Source organism: Atta cephalotes (assembly GCF_000143395.1).
Source record: "Atta cephalotes unplaced genomic scaffold scaffold00001, whole genome shotgun sequence".
NCBI classification, from domain to species: Eukaryota; Metazoa; Arthropoda; class Insecta; order Hymenoptera; family Formicidae; genus Atta; species Atta cephalotes.
In genome coordinates this window covers 2,226,489-2,237,354 of record NW_012130065.1, presented here as the reverse complement: position 1 = coordinate 2,237,354, position 10,866 = coordinate 2,226,489, and positions in this window count along the sequence as shown.

Genomic DNA, 10,866 nt, shown 5'->3' with positions numbered 1-10,866 from the left:
AGAGAGAGAGAGGGAGGGAACGTGATTCTCTATTAGTCTCCTCCATAAAGCAATATCATTTGTTTTCAATAGTCTCTCACTCTATAAACGTCGACATACAAGCTCCACGCCCAACGTGTGTAAACTCAGCTTAACGGCGCCCGTAAATTCAGGGAAGTATATAACGGTACTGTGTAACGTGGGCAATCGAAACAGAATACCTCGAATTATCGTAGATGCATAAACTATCAAGTGACTGAAGTCACAATCGGAACTTCGCCGCTATCTCGAATAGAGGTATCGAATTAATCGTCCAAGAAATGTTACGATTGAATTCAACCTCTCCTTCTCTCACTTTCTGAATTAGTTGCGCTTACTAAGCCGCTGCAAGAATTAAATTGAATGTGTCGCATAATTGTTCTGTTCAAGTTTCTTCGAATTCCACACCGTATTGTGGTCTTTGCATAGTCGCGCAATACTATTAAATCTCTCGTTTGTTATAGGGAACGGAATGTTTCGTCCATCTCTTTGAGAGAAAGAAACATTTAATCATTTCTCGGTTCCAAGATAGATTGATAAATCAATAACGTCGCAATGTCAATACATTGTTAGCAACGTTTGATAGATACGTGAGAACGAGGCGGCGAGAGTGCTGTGGAGTAAAAATTTGCATGTCGCCCTTGTGTTTGCGTACACTCGAATTTTCACGGAAGTGGAGGCTCGTAAAGTACCGTAAAAATCTGAACATTGAAGGTAAAATATGCGCTCCGGGAAAAACATAGGTAATTCATATCTTCGAAAATTCCATCCATTTCTACTTGATTCGAAGTAATATAAATAAATTAGTTACAATGCAAAATTAAACCGACGAGAATAAATCAATTAAAAGAAATAGTTCTATTTTCAGTCAGAGCAGATCTTAGTGTTTGTATATTTCAATGTGAATTTATGTACATATCCAATTCTGCAAACCGCCGACATCTTTTTTAGTATTGAAACGCAATTATGAACAAAACTAGAGTAGTAATATCACATATACACTATAAGTAAAAAAGAGAGAACATGAAAAGAGCGAATAATTCATTAGTTGTCCTTCTATTTACGTATATCTTAATTTTAACTTAACTTTTTGAACATTATGAATGATAAAAGGAAAGAATCTCGATTTTTTCATAGCAATCTCGAGAATATCCCACTTATTTTGCAAGACATTTTGCCGTAATTCTCGACATAAATTACGCGTTAATAACCGCCGCCACCGCTGCCGCTGTTAGACGTTGATAAGACGAAATAAGATTTCCATTCTCATCTTGGCGTCTTGCGCCTTGTTTTGTCGCCCGTTTATATCCTGGCATCTATCTTTTGTGAGCCCGGTCGACGTTTCCCATCAGTGCTACTTCCGGAGGAAGCCGGTGGAAGTACCTCGTCGACAACGAAAACGACATGCACGTCACGATGCAGTTAATCGACCACATCCTGCGATTGTCGGCAAGACAATTTTCGCCTCCACCTCGGTATCAAGCAGAGCAGAGGCGGCGGCGCGGCGAAACCGCAATGGCGCCTCGTTTGTAGTAGCAGAAGGTTGTATGTAATAAGACTGACACTCGTCTTGGTACCGGTCGATAAGCGACGAAAGCCATATAATGACTAGCCTGTCATTTCTAAGACGAACGTAGCAAACAATTTTGCATCAAAGTCACGTGGTGAAAAAAAAGTAAAATAATAATAGTTTTAAATGCATTAACAGTGATTTGGAAAAAAAACCAATATATGTAGTATGATAAAATACCAAGTGCATACAATAAGTGAGGCTGCAGCTCAAAGGAAAGGACAAATTTAGATATCTAACTTGGATAAGGACCGTGACAGAAAAACTTAAGCAGTAAAACCTGATCTACAAAAATGTTATATTATAGTTATATTATAGTTATAAATAAATGTATTTGTAGAAGAATTCTTCAATTACAGTTGGACATTCTCCTTGTATTCAACTATAATTCGTCAATTTTTACAATTACAACTACATTTAGGTACAATTGTAGATCAGACTTAATATATAAGTAGTAAAGAAATCAACATGTTGAATTTGCTATTGTTTACATCATGGCCTTACAATCTCTAGTGTCTCTATTGTAATTGTCCATTTCACTTATTGTTTACATTTTATGTTGCTTAATTTTTTGTGTATATGCTCCTAATACATAGATATATCTATGTGTAAATGTATTACAACTTGCTGAATGTAAATGTTTAGAATATTTACAAAATATGAAGAAATATATTTATTAAAAATGAAAATATGATTCTGACGATAATTTAAACACTTCAAGTCAATCTACATTAATATTCGCACTGAAAGAAAAAATTGGCTGAATATGGCATAGCATTTTTAATAGATTGCAGTCAATTTTTGGTTGCATTAACCTATCTTAATTAATATTGCGGATAGGCTAATACAATCAAAAATTGGCTCCTATAATAAAAAATTGACTACTGCAATCAATTAAAAGTGCCATATTTTCTAATTCATCTAATTTCATCATCTAATTTGCTGTAGTAGTCAATTTTTTCTTTCATTGCAATAATCAGAACAATCAATATTATATTGCGGCTAAGAAAAGATAAAGAAAGACATGTATGTTATACGTCAAAGTACGTGACATCCTATTCCATTCCAAGTTAGAAAATCAACTGTCCTAGTTTCGAGATATCTATAAAGATATCCTGTGTGTTCCTAAAAGATTTCATCAAACTTTTAAGCTAAGTCAATCAAAAATAAAATAAATTCGTATAGATGTGCGCAAATAAGGTTTTCTATCTAGATTATAATATTTATTTCTTTGGAATATTACACATAAGAAAGAGTTATAAATTTTATATTATTGTATTGTGTATCTCATATGATGATTGTGTGGAAGATACATTTAATATGCTTATAATTACGTACTCTCTAAATTTCATGCAATCTCACTCAAAAAGATTGAATATTTAACCTGTTTTGAAAAAAAGAGTGAAAATCTGCCACTCTTGAATAAGAATGGCCGTATTTTCATTCTTTTCAAGACAGCCTATATTTTCAGTCTCTTCGAGTGAGATTTCACTCCAAGAGATTTAGAGAATACATACAAAACGAATGTGTACTTTCAACTCACAATGCGGTGTATGTTTACTTATAATATTTTCTTTGATAGGTATATAAATACAAAGTTAGAAGGATATAATTTGAACATTAAGTATTTTTACAGCAAAATGTATATAAATTTTTTCTAAAAGTCGGCACAATTAAAGAATCAATTCTGTAATTCATATTAAAGGAATGATAGGTATATCGTGAATAATTTACATATTGTGATATATATTATCGAATACTATTCTCGATGTGTCATCATTAATCGTATTAGAAAAATGAATAATAAATAGGAAAATAGCAAATATTATTTCTAATAAAGTATTTTCTTTATTATTCTTGATTGTGTTATTAATTACTGAAGAGTATTAGAAAAATTATTTAAAATAGCTAATATTAATAATTCTAATAAAATGTTTCTTTTACACAAAATCATGCCAATAACATGCTTATAAATTTATGATTCAATATGAGGAATATCAGTCGCCATGAAGTTCCATCAGGTTCGTACATGAACCACTGGACTTTGCTGACGCACTTAATTAGGCGTTGATTAATGGATGTCCGTGGTGCCAAGGGGTTGCACAGCCGGCAGGTGTATAGATGCAATTGGTGGGTCCGGCAACGGGAGAGATCGCAGAGATTACTTGATCGGATTAGTATGTTCGCTAAACCGACTAGCCGCTATTCCCTGCCTCCTCTCCATCCTTGGTATCGATCTATGAACGATTAATTTCCGTTTAGATGATGGTCTCAGGTGTATAAGTACTCGTTATGGATACCAAACACTCGCTACCTACCGTCCGCTATCAACAGATAACAAGTATCATTTACTCAATATTATAAACTCTCTTGACATATGAAGTTCTGTTTAATTCATTCTTATAGTAAGATAGATAATTTCTAAACAGCGTAAACACACAAAATCGCATTTAATTAAAAAATATGTTGAAATTCCAAGAGAAGATTTGACAATATATAAAAGAAACTCCAATTTTTCGTTGGAATATTAAAATGAGAATATTTGGCATTATAATGAAATTCGAAAACCACAAGGATAGCAGCTATCTGCTGGTCTCAAAAGATTAAAGCGCAATTCTTTCAGGAAAATATTGTTCAAACGTGCCCATGTACGAAATTTCATAAAGTCCGTCTTCCTAGTCCACGCTTCTGTCTTTTTCTTTCATTCTCTTTTATATTGATTTTTTTCAGTAAACTATATATATATATATATATATATAAAACTGCAAAATAATATCTTACTTGTACTTGACTGATCAAAAGAAGAATCTATAACGTAATTTAGAAAAGTATGCAATCCAGAAACTAAAAAGAAATATGCAGGGGAAAGAATAGATAAATATTAAGTATTATAAGAGAATGTGTGTGTGTGTGCGGGTGTGTGTGTGTGTGTGTGTGTGTGTGGGTGTGTGTGTGGGTGTGTGTGTGTATGATAGAGTTGCTGAGACATCCATCAAAAATGAATCGCATGCAGACTTTAGAATTCTTTTTTGCACATAGATTTTGTTTGAACACGAACAAGTAGAATATGTATTTATACATATCGGAAATATTTTAATTTTGATTCGTATGCACTTCAGTACTTTTAGTACTTTTAAAATGCTTTCAATTGACCATATGAAGTTTCTGTATGAATCAGCGATGAAACGCAAGAAGAAACTATAAATATGCATATACTCATACAATGAAAACTATTTTTTTAAGCTCAAAGAGTACTCTAATTTGTGTAAAAACATAAAAGCACGTTTACCAAAACTTGGCAGTGACGCAAACGAAACCGTCAGCTGCCGAAGAATTGGTTGAGCGATAGAGAATTAAAAATAAAAATTGGTAAAACTGCGAGTCCTTTTTTTACCGCGAGCGCTGCATTCGTAGATTGATATAGATTCTATTCGTTTGGATGGAAACGTATTTCAATCATGCGTGCGTCATTGGAGATCTTGTATAGTCCGGCATTTGCACAGTTTTATATAACCCGACAAAAAATATATTTTTTGCATCGAGCATTGCATTACTAAATCCCGATGCCAACTGTAACCCGTGTTAATATTGCAGTTAAGTTTAAGCGAACTTGTTCTTCCGGTGCATTATCGCAATAATCGGACGCTTAAGTAGTTTCTATTGTTAGAGGCAACTAGCGTGGTGCTCGATCGAGACTATAGGATATTTGCATTTGTGAAGTGCCTCACTTAGGCGCAAGTTTGCATCTCTAGTTTGTACTTGACCTGAATCGCTTACTGGCGAATAACTGTGATTTTGCGGGAAAGCAAATCGATGCATTACTAAATGTAAACTTCTTACAAGAAATCTAGATCAATATACTTCTGTTCTATTTGTGCCGCAACTGTTTACTTTTTATGTATAAGCACGTACTTTTTTAAGATTATTTAAAAGAATGAATAATGAAAAGAATAAAAAAATTTTGACGATCAAACAAATAACTCTTCTTTAAAACTTAACATTAAATTTTTTTAATAATATTCCAATGATATTAGGTTGATATTATAATAATTCTTATTATTAATAATATTAAATATTTTTATATTTATAGAGATTTTATGTGAATAAATAAGATAAAATGCGAATTAATAATTAAAATTTTTCAATTGTTGTAATGGCATAAACAATATGTTGTAATTAATAATGGCTATTATTAAGAGAAGTCGCTCTAAATACTTTCACCAATATTTGAATAAATTCAATCTTATCTTTTTTCTCTTCTTTTTTTCTTTCTTTCTCTTTCTTTCTTGTTTACACATACATGGAATGAACGGTTTTTTGCTAAAGTATTAAAAAATTTATTTAAATACTGATCTGAAAATAGTTTTTTTTGTCATCATCGAAATAATTACTGTAGTTGTATTTAATATGATTCAGTACCCAATATAATTACTTTGCTGCTTGTAGACATTTGCACAGTGAATTTTGCAAATATATTAATATATCGTACAGATTTTCCAAATAATTTATTTGTATTAGTTAATTTCTCAGCTTCATTATTGTTGTCAGTGAAATCAAATACAAATCGTTATAATCTGATACTCTAATAAATTCATAAATAAATTATTATTTTCTATAATTACCAGTTGATAGTTATTAATTTCTGCAATTCACATTATTATGGCTCTATATTTATATTTTACATTGCATTTAATTTATATTTTTATCACAATGTTTTATTCACGGGTAAAAGAAGGCAATTCTTACAAGGTAGAACTAATGGCTAGTCTAGACATATTGAATACCTATATGTCAATTATGACTATTATTTAATGTATTTTTGATACTTTTATTATTCCAATCTATGAATTCTAATCTACTTGCATAAACATGGAGATATTGTAAGTAGTTAAATAAAAATAAATAGATAAATCAACTGTATGAAAAGTAGTTCTTTACTTTTACTTATGTCAATATAAAATAATATATTAATAAATTTATAAACTTATAAAAATAACATTTGTTTGCCTCATTTTCTATTTTTAAATATTTGTTAAATATAATATGTGTGTGTAAATGTATATATAATATAAGTGCTCCAACATTTTTTTGAATAAAATATTATTGAAAAGTAATATTCAACGATTTTTAGTTAATATTTTCTTATCTATTGTGAAAATTGCAAAATGATAGAGGAGTGAAATGATAGAGGGTTTTTCGATTCAATTTAGTCTATTCTATTTACACAAGACAGTTTGACAAAAAATTTCGGAACCTTGTATATAGAATAGAATGGGGTATTATGAGCATTGCAAATAATATGAGCACTCTTTATATTTCCGCAATAGTTGATATACTAGTGTAGATATAGTAGTGCCAACTTGTAAAAAGATGCAGATCTGTCTTTGCGACATTCCAATATGTTATATGAAATTTGATCTAAATTTATATACTTCGGATATTTATCATATTAAATAAGTAAGTACATTATTTTTTATTTCTTACGTTTTTTCTTCTAACTTTATAAGATCTCCAATCTACATTGAGATAAGATATTTTGTTCTGCATGTTAATATTTGTAAAGTAAACAATATTTAGCCAATCACGTGATAGTCCACTAAAAAAAACGATACTAGAATCTACGTCGAAATCAAATCGGCATTTCTAATCAATTTTTCTTACAAGATTCCTCGTAATATTCATCGAGAACAGGTACGTGAATTCGACGTGAACAATCGAATGACAATTGAAAATGATATTATATAATCCACATGAAAATATAATCGATATTTCTAATCTATTTCCGCCTACGAGTTTCCTCATAATATTCACACGGATACTTTACTGGATTTCCACGTGGATATGTAATTCATGAATAATTTTCCATTCATTGACGTGGATATATCGTTATACTATGTGATATTTTCTAAATTTTTTTGAGTGAGATCTCTCTTCAAAAGTTAAAATTGAGCCAATCTTGAAAAAGGGCAATAAATATTTTCATTGTTAAAAAATGGCAGATTTTCACTTTCTTAATTAATTGAAGTAAAATTTCATTCTTTTGGAGCGAATTTTGCTCAAAAGAATTTAGAGAGTAAAATTCATTGGAATGAAATTCATTTCAAAAGAGAAAATCTGCTATTCTTAAACAAGAGTATTTGCACACTTTTTCAAAACTGACTCAATTTTCATTCTTTTGGAATGAGATTTCAGAAAAAAATTTAGAGTATAGCTACATGATTAATATAATTATTAATATAAAAACAATGTTAATATCTTTGTTTCTATTATGTACATAAATTCAAATTTTTAAATACGTACATAAATTCATTTTCGATAAGCCGGAAATGTGAAAAATAAAAAGAATTTCTCAGTTCTATCTGCACTAACAAGATAACAATTTTAACTTTTCACGTTTTCGCGTAGGGAAAAAGTTATATAATCACTACCCTGATCAAGTTCCCAAATAATATCTTTGTTTTAATTTAAAGAGATTTATGATAATATGAATTTATAATAATATGAATATAAAAAGTAGGCTGTCTCAAAGTCTGTAAAATACTCATTGATGGTGACAATGACTTCCTCATTTGACGAGAATTTCTTCCCACCGAGCCAAATTTTTAAGTTTGGGAACAGAAAGAAGTCATACCGGGCCAAATCCGGAGAATAGAGTGGATGAGGAATCAATTCATAGCCCAATTTGTAGTTTTGTCATTGCAACGGTCGACTTGTGGGACGGCGCGTTGTCTTGATGAAAGAGCACGTTTTTGCGCGTCAATCTCGCTTCAAATGACTACCAAACGTGAACTATGCCTCCTTTCTGGCTGAAATTTGGCCTGAAGGGGTTCGAAGAGTGGATCTTTCGAGATCTTTTGCATCATCAAATGGATTGTGCGCCATTTCATGGAAATTTACTAAACTTATCAAACGATCCACGTATATACAGGATGCTGGTTCCTAGAATAACAAAACATTTTGCAACATTGCTTATCATATTTGAGGATTTTACATTATTTTGAATTTAACAAAATTTTCACATCCGTATCTGGATAAATTTTTAGATAGTAAAACTGTTCTTTCTATGTATGTATATTTGTTTGAGTAATAACGTTAAAATGTTCGTGTAAAATAATAATAATAAATAATCACTCAGCATATAAATACATTGTGCTCTGCCGTGTACGAGGATCGCACGGAGCGTAAAAAAATTCCGATTTCTCAACATAGGATGAAGAAAAGCGTCGTCAGTCGCAAGCTTGCGCCACCGTCGTGCAATCTCCGTTCAGAATTTATGATTACTCTTCCCGACCGTGAGATGCTTTACGTGACCAGGATTTTCAATGGTCAGTACCTAATGGCTAAAACCACCGTCCGTCGCGTCCCGCTCTTACGATCCATCGCCGATCCTGCCGCCGGTCATAAGGGGAAAACGGTCGTCCTCGTACTCGCTTTTTATCGCAGTAAATTCACCGAGGTTTTCCAATTTCGATACGTTTGCACTTGCATCGACGCCTCTGCAGCGTGTAACCACCTCGACCTCTCGGCTACGAGATCTTCACTGAAAATATAATACAACCGTCCTCCGAGCGCAAGGATTGTACCAATATCGTAAAAACGACGAAGAGATGATAGGAAAAAAGAGAAAAAGAATAGGGAGAAAGGGTTAGCATGAGAGGTGAAGGGAAAGAGAGGTACAAGGAGTGTACGGTTCGAGAAAAAAAATTCGATATACCGATGGGGACTCTGCCGACTTGCCGCAGCCATCCTGGGCTCGGGACGAGCGGCTTTAAACCGCTTTGGGAGAGTTATTGCGATTCCTCCGTTACGATTTCACGCTACATTCGCTGCCACTTCCGCCGACTTTACCCCGTTTTCCCTTGCCTTCTCTGCGATCGCATCTCGTCCGCCCTGCGGCCTGTGTCTCATAAAATATAAGTCTCGAAAAAAAATTGAGAATATACACACATATTTCTCATATTATTTATTAATATAATAATAATTTATATCTATCTATAGAAACGAAACAATGTATAAATTATATATATTTTATTAATACTTTTGCGTTTTGGTATGCGATATTATGATTTCTTTTGTTCATCGATATTTAACAATAAATTATTAAAACATAATAATTTTTAAAATATTAAATTAAAGCAGCAATTTTCGGAATAATCTCGCTTCTGTTATTATAACATTAACCCTCTGAGGATCGGCATATTTTTTATCGATTTTTTTATTTTAAGGGCTAGAACTTTTTTTGTCAATGTCATGGGGTTGAAACAAAAAAGATGGCGTCACTGTCGAATCTCTAAAGGGACTTGCGGTCCTCTACAGGTTAATATTTAAATATTTTTCTAAGATAAAATAGATAATACGATCGCATTTCTATAATAACATAAATGCCTTATGATGCGCACGCTTTTTATTTTGTGAGGCATTATTCTTCAATCGAATTTCTTTGCATTAATTAGTATTAATTAGTATAAAAATTCGACCTATATCAATTCTTAATTGATATCAGATTAAAAATTGATCTCGACTAAACTCTTGTTTAATTTACGATCTCTTAATTGCCGCGTTATTTTACATTCATGTTGGTGAAATAATGAACGGCAAAATGGGTAACAACGGCACTGCGAACAAATTAGGAAAATCAGGAAAATAATGTTTAAGAGCTGAAAAGCGTGTAATGGATCAATGAAAAACGTGCGCTATACGCTCAATAGAATCGTGGCCACAGCGGGGATAGGAAGGGGCGTCGATTACAGCTCAGCGTAGGGTGCTTAATAATTCGAATAATGCCAACGCCGATAAGTGAACCGGATGGAAATATGAGAGGACAGTCGGCTATGCGCCAGTCGGCTCTGCGAACGCATCCACGCGACTCACGCTGCATGGAACGGAGCAGATAGCCGGAAACTATTTCATGGTTAATGGCGGAGTTATGCACTTACGAATCATAAATTCCGCAATGGGCCGCATTTGCGGCGGCACTAACTGTAACTTGCTTGCTGGTCCTGACCACGTTCTCCAATCTCATCAACTTGCTGTCCTTCCTGATATCTGACGTGATTAGTGCTTGATGCGCGATTTCTCTGTGCACGTTATTGGTTAAACGTCCAATTCATCCTAACGATTTTATTATTCTGCTATGAAAAATGATAGGTGATGTGCATAGACTAACAAGGAAACCTCGCATATGTCATATTCTTTGTTATATTTTAATAAAACTTTGTTTGTGTGTGTGTGTGTGTGTGTGTGTGTGTGTGTGTGTGTGTGTGTGTGTGTGTGTGTGT